The sequence below is a fragment of the Sus scrofa genome, chromosome 17 (genome assembly GCF_000003025.6).
Source record: "Sus scrofa isolate TJ Tabasco breed Duroc chromosome 17, Sscrofa11.1, whole genome shotgun sequence".
Taxonomy (NCBI): Eukaryota; Metazoa; Chordata; class Mammalia; order Artiodactyla; family Suidae; genus Sus; species Sus scrofa.
The window spans coordinates 46,333,576-46,339,972 of record NC_010459.5 but is presented as its reverse complement, the minus strand read 5'-3'; positions in this window follow the sequence as shown (position 1 = coordinate 46,339,972).

The window sequence follows — 6,397 nt, the reverse complement described above, 5'->3', positions numbered from 1 at the left end:
CAGCTGCAGCTCCAGTTGGACCCCTAGCCTGGGAACTCCCATATGCTGCAGGTACAGTCATTAAAAAAAATAAAAATAAAAAATAAAAAATAAAAACACACAGGGAAAGAAGGGAGGGAGGAAGGAAGGAGAGAAGGAAGATATTTGGTGACTTAGATGACCAAAACATATTTCTTATATATATTTGGTCTTTATCTACAGCTCCTGACTCACAGCTCCCCAAATCCTGGGAATTTCCTAAGTGTGAGAGCTATAAAGGAGCCTCTTTTGTTGTGTTAATGAGGTGGCTTTCAGAGAGCATTTAAGATGGGGGGAGGGTGCTGCTTATTGCCACTGGATCCAACCACCTGATAAACGATGGAAACTTTCAGTTCCACCTCCCAACCTCCATAGAAGGGAGAGGGACTGGAGCTAGAGATGGGTACCCTGATGATGTAATCAGTCAAATCTCTGTACTGAAGCCACATAAAAACCAAAAAAAGGTGGGTTGGCAAAAAGGTGGAGATCTGGGGCGTGGTGTCCCTGGAGATGGTATCAAAGCTCCGTGCCCCTCCCCCATACCTTCCCTTATGCACCTCCTCCATCTGGCTGTTCCCAAGTTATATCCTTTTATAGTAAACCAGTGCTCTTCTAGCAAGTAAGATGTTTTCACTGAGTTCTGGGAGCTGCTCTAGCAAACTAATCACACCCAAGCGTCATGGGACCCTCTGATTTATATCCAGTCAGTCAGAAGCACAGGTAACAACCTGGGCTTGCAATTGGCAATTTGGGGGTGGGGGGCAGTGGGGAGGGGGTAGTCTTGTATGACTGAATCCTTAACCTGTGGTATCTGAGGCTATCTCTGGATAGATAGTATCAGGATTCAGTTAAATTCTTGGACATTCTGATGGTGTCCAAGAACTGCTTGTTGAAAGTGTGGGGGCACTTTCTCACACATGTCAGAATTGGGCTCAGGAACCCAAAAGAAAGCCCACATATAATCTGCTACTTTTCTCACCTACACCTAAATGAAGCTATATAATCATAAAATCCAACATTGCAGAATGCCAGTGCCAGAAAGGATTAGATTCTGCTTTAGCAAGTCTGTGCTGACATATGGAAATACTTCCCTAGAAATGCCTCTGATAGTGTAGAACCACTGAGATTCTAATCCAATATTTCTATTCTACGAAAGAACAAACTGAGGTTTAGAAAGTGAATTCCTGGAGATGTGCAGAATCAACAACACACCTCTCTTAGGATGTCCCCTTGATCCAGCCCTTCCTGCAATCCCATCCAGCTCTTAGAGTCTTAGTGATATTAACGCTCCCTGACAGCCCTGCACTAACCAATCAGAACACATATTTAGAATAATGGTTGGGATAAATGTTATCCATTTATATGACAAAATGAAGAATTTCTTTGGGCAATCAGAATTTCCTTGTTGATCTTTGACTCCCCACCATCCAAACATCTTTCCAGTTTGAAAGAAATCCCCCGGGGTATGAGCAATAACCCTGCCTGATATATCTGTTCCCACTCCCAAACAGCCAAACTTTCTGCTCTCCTTTTTATCCAAAATCCTGTCACACATCTTTGGATCTCAGCCAGCCCACCTGTTAAGGTGTATGAGAAGGTCTCCCAGAGCATCATGGGGCCATGTGGGGGCCTGGAGCCTTCTCTCGGAGCTGAGCTCCAGTGCGAGTCCCCAAACGTGGTAAAGGCCGCTATTAAAAACCCAGCAGGAGGAGCCAGTGAACAAAGAGGCGCCTTAATGACATGCCTTGGAAGCAAGTCTTTTTATAACTTCATTCTTCCCTTTCAATGGCCCCAAATGAAGATGAACTCAGAAAGGAGCCCTTGGCAACAGCAAAGGAGAAAACAGCCTTCAAGGGCCCTCGCCTTGTGCCCAAGCTCTTGTTTCAAAGGGGAGGCACCCAGTGGGTTCGATTATCTGGATCATGAGGAATAACAAAAACCACCCTTGGGAGAAACTATGGACCAATCATGCAGAGGCTCTAGACTGCAGCTGCCATGATAATTAGCTGCTTCTTATCCTGAAGTCTCTCTACTTCTCCCACCATCCCACTCCTGTGTTCCAGCTGAAGGCAGGTGGTGCACAGGGCCCCGTGAACAAGGACCATCTGGAGAGGCCCCTGGACACTTGAAGTCAAGAGCAGGGGCTCTGCAGGCAGCCTGCCCTGGTGGAAAAACCAGCTCCACCTCCATTCGTTTTGTGACCCAGAGGGAGCTATTTCACATCTCTGCACCTCGGTGTCCTCATCTAAAAGCGGACATAAGAGCAGTGCCTACTTGGAGATCCCATCATGGCTCAGTGGTTAACGAATCTGACTAGCATCCACGAGGACGCAGGTTGGATCCCTGGCCTTGCTCAGTGGGTTTAGGATCTGGCGTTGCTGTGAGCTGTCACGTAGGTCACAGACACAGCTCGGATCCTGCCTTGCTGTGGCTGTGGCATAGGCCAGCAGTTGCAGCTCTGATTCATCCCCTAGCCTGGGAACTTCCATAAGCCTTGGCTTCGGCCCTAAAAAGACAAAAAGCCGTGCCTACCTTACAGTAGTAACTGAGATGCTACAGGTGAAGCACTTAGCAGAGTATCTTTTGGGAGCTCCATAGATTTAGCAGTGCTCTCTCTTGCCAGCAAATATGTATGCACAAATGTTGTCATTTTGAAAGCTCTTCCCCGCACACATTATCTGGACGTCACTCCAGGCCAGGGTCCCACGCAGAAGGGGACCCAGGAAGACCAGTTGTGAGCACTAAATGGGGTCATATAGTTGAAGCCCTAGCTGTGCTTGGTGTCCAGTTTGTGTGCCATGCCTCTTAGCTATCAAAGGCCCATCTGGACAGACAATAGAGGCTCAGAAAGCCTGTAGGATGAGGCTGAAGTCACATTGGTAAATGGTGGAATGCAGCTTTGACCCACATTTGCCTGGTTCTAAATCTCTTCCCCCATCCCAGGTCCTGGGAAGGTCTTATGTTCTTCTGAGGCAGATCCAGTTCCCGGTCTTGAGATGAAGAAGTCACAGGTATGCCAGTATTGGATCACATTTAAGAGCAAAGGCTGGGGAGTTGGACTACCTGAGTTCACATCCTGGTTCTATCCCTTTTCAATTGTGTCGTTGGCATATTACCCAGCCTCACCGGGTCTCAGTCTCCCCATCCATAAAATGGGGAGACTATTAATGATCACCTAACAGAGTTGTCATGAGTTGAAGGCTTAGCGTAATGCTTCAACATGTTAAATAAATGTTACTTTTGCCGTTAAGATCACTACTTTGATCTCAGGCACCAGAGTCAGTTTGTCATGTCCCTTCCATTAAATACACTGGTACCAGTTCCTTGAGGATGTGGTCATCTCATGCCTAACTGCTCAGGCAAGGCTGCTGCATTGCACAATTCCAAGGGCATTATTCACATCTCATTCTATTTGCATGGTGCCCTCTGGGCTTTGTCAGTGCACAACCTGTACTCCTGTACATAGTAATCTCGTGCTCAGAGCAAACTGTGGATGTCAGCTTTCTAGTGGGAGAGCACAAGCACCATCGGGTTAGCAAAAGGTCCTGGTTCTAGAGTCCTCCAGTTTAGAGCTAGAATCCAGACTAATCCCAAAAGTCTGGACTGTGCCTGGTTGACAGAGGGGGAATATGAGGAGAAATTGTAGATGTCAACACAAGGCCACAGGTTGGAGGCTGGACTGCTGAGCAGGGAAACGGGACTCAGGTCAGCAGTGTTCTCAGCTCCAATCCAGGGGCTCTGAGTAAAAGCAAGCCAGGGTCCAGAGGGAGGACCTGCATATTCTGGCCAGGGAAGTTAAAACAACAGCCCCCGGGAGTTCCCACCATGGCACAGAGGGCTAAGAATCCAACTGTGGTGGCTTGGGTTGCTGCAGAGGTGCAGGTTGGATTCCTGGCCCAGGACAGTGGGTTAAAGGATCCAGCATTGCCGCAGCTGTGACATAGGTTGTAGCAGTGGCTCTGATTCAATCCCTGGCCCAGGAACTTCCATAGGCTGCAGGTGCAGCCATAGAATTAAAAACAAACAAACCCAGCAGCCCCCATCTGCTATCACGGAGCATATACTGTGTCCTGCAGAAGAGTAGCCAAGCCTTAAAAGAGGCAGAGATGAGCCTTCAACAGGCTTCCCCTTCCCCCAGGCTGACTGCTTCTGAGTCCACATGGTAAAAATGTAGATTTCCCACCTCACTTTTTGGGGGCCTTCTACACAGCTCTCCCCTCCTGGCATCCCTAACAGGAAGCCAAGCAGAGGCCTCCTGAAGGAGGGCTCGGGGCCTCTCCCACCTGTCTCTAAGCCAAGGAGGGCAGGTCTGGACACATGGTGCCTCTAAGTTGCTTCTCTCTTTTTCTCATCTCCTCCCACAATCTACCAGGGCTGGAGGTAGAACCGCGTCTCCCCTTCCTATTCCCCTCGGGATTCTCTCGGCTCTAGGCTCCATTGGTTTCCGAGTTGTATCCCTTTTACCAGACTAGGTGCCCCAACCCCCAGCTGCTGTGAGAGTTGACTGCTAAGGATAACACTGTCCCCTTCGCTGGAGACCGGCCTTTGACAGGTTCTGTCTCCCCTAGGAGGTGCCTCTCCCTCCCCAACCAGCAACATCCAGCGGCCATTGCCTGATGACATGGAGGTACAAATGCCAGCCTTCTTGTGTCCAGTGGGGACCAACTTGGTGACACAACTCATGTTCAGAGCTCCTTGTGTGATCGGGCTGAAAGCTGGCCTATCCTCTCCCGTTTCCCTGGCTCTTCCCCTAGAGCGCTCTGCCAAAAATCACTCTCACAAGAATCTCCATCTCGGACTCTGATTCTAGGAAACCTGACCTAAGACCCTCCCCTACAGCATACTGGTGTCTTCTTTCTCCAGGTGGCACCTGCCCTCTTCATTCTCCAGTACCACAAAGGCAGACAGGATGCAGAAAATGAGAAAGGAGCTTGCAGATAATAAAACCTGCCTTGGGGAGTTCCCATGGTGGCACAGCGGAAACAAATCCAAGCAGGAACCATGAGGTTGCGGGTTCGATCCCTGGCCTCACTCAGTGGGTTGAGGATCCAGCGTTGCCGTGAGCTATGGTGTAAATCACAGAAGCGGCTCGGATCTGGCGTTGCTATAGCTGTGGCTGTGGCTGGCGGCTATAGCTCCGATTAGACCCCTAGCCTGGGAACCTCCATGTGCGGCCGGTGTAGCCCTAAAAACAAACAAACAAAAAAACCTGCCTTGGGAAATGCAATGAAAATACTGCACAAAAGAAACTCTAGGGTCTTGAACACCATGCTGTCCATCAAAACTCTTGCCAACAACCCTAGCATGGCCCTGGAGCTCTGCCTCTTGGAGGGGGAGCACCCACCAAACCAGGAGGATTGCGACATAGACTCTGTGGACACTGTGCCTTAAGTTGATCCTTGTCCCTGAGCCCCACCTGGCTTCACGCTGGCCTTCCCAAGGCAAAGCCCACTCCTTGTTACCAGAGTGGCCATGTGGGAGAAGAGAAATGCAAAGGGAAAACAAGAAGAAAACAAGAAAGCAAGAAGGAAGGAAGGGGTAGGGGAAGAGAAAGAACTAAAAAAAGGAAGGAGGAGTTCCCGTCATGGCGCAGTGGTTAACGAATCCGACTGGGAACCATGAGGTTGCGGGTTCGGTCCCTGCCCTTGCTTGGTGGGTTAATGATCCGGCGTTGCCGTGAGCTGTGGTGTAGGTTGCAGACGCGGCTCGGATCCCGCGTTGCTGTGGCTCTGGCGTAGGCTGGTGGCTACAGGTCCGATTCGACCCCTAGCCTGGGAACCTCCATATGCCGCGGGAGCAGCCCAAGAAATAGCAACAACAACAACAACAACAACAAAAAAGACAAAAGACAAAAAAAAAAAAAAAAAAGGAAGGAAAGAAAGAAGAAGGGAGGGAAGAAGGAAGGGAGAAAGAAAAGAAAAAAGAGAGAAAGGGAAGAAGGAAGGGAAGGAAGGAAGAAGGGGGGAGGAAAAGCAATGAAAAGGGAACAGATAAAAATCCAGAGTGAGTGAGCAGCATCTTCCAAAAGGTCCAAGCATCTCTTTCTTTGGCCCATCAGGAAACCCACACCGTCTTCTCTTGGCCTGGGAGGCTCATCTCTGGCCACATCCTGGGAGCTGCCGACCACCAAAGAAGTGCTTTCAGAGCTTGACGCATATGGAGACATGTGGCCAAAGGGAGTGAGGGAAAAACGGCAGAACCCACAGGCTGGTGGGTGATGGAAGAGAGGCGTAAGGGTGGTGAACGGAGAGGGTTAAGAAACCGGCAGTTCGCACCAACACCCTCCACATCGCACTCCTTTCAATTTCTTTTCCGTGAATTTAAATGCATTCTGTCACAGTGAGTTATGTCACCCGGAGGAAATGCCCAACTCGGCGAC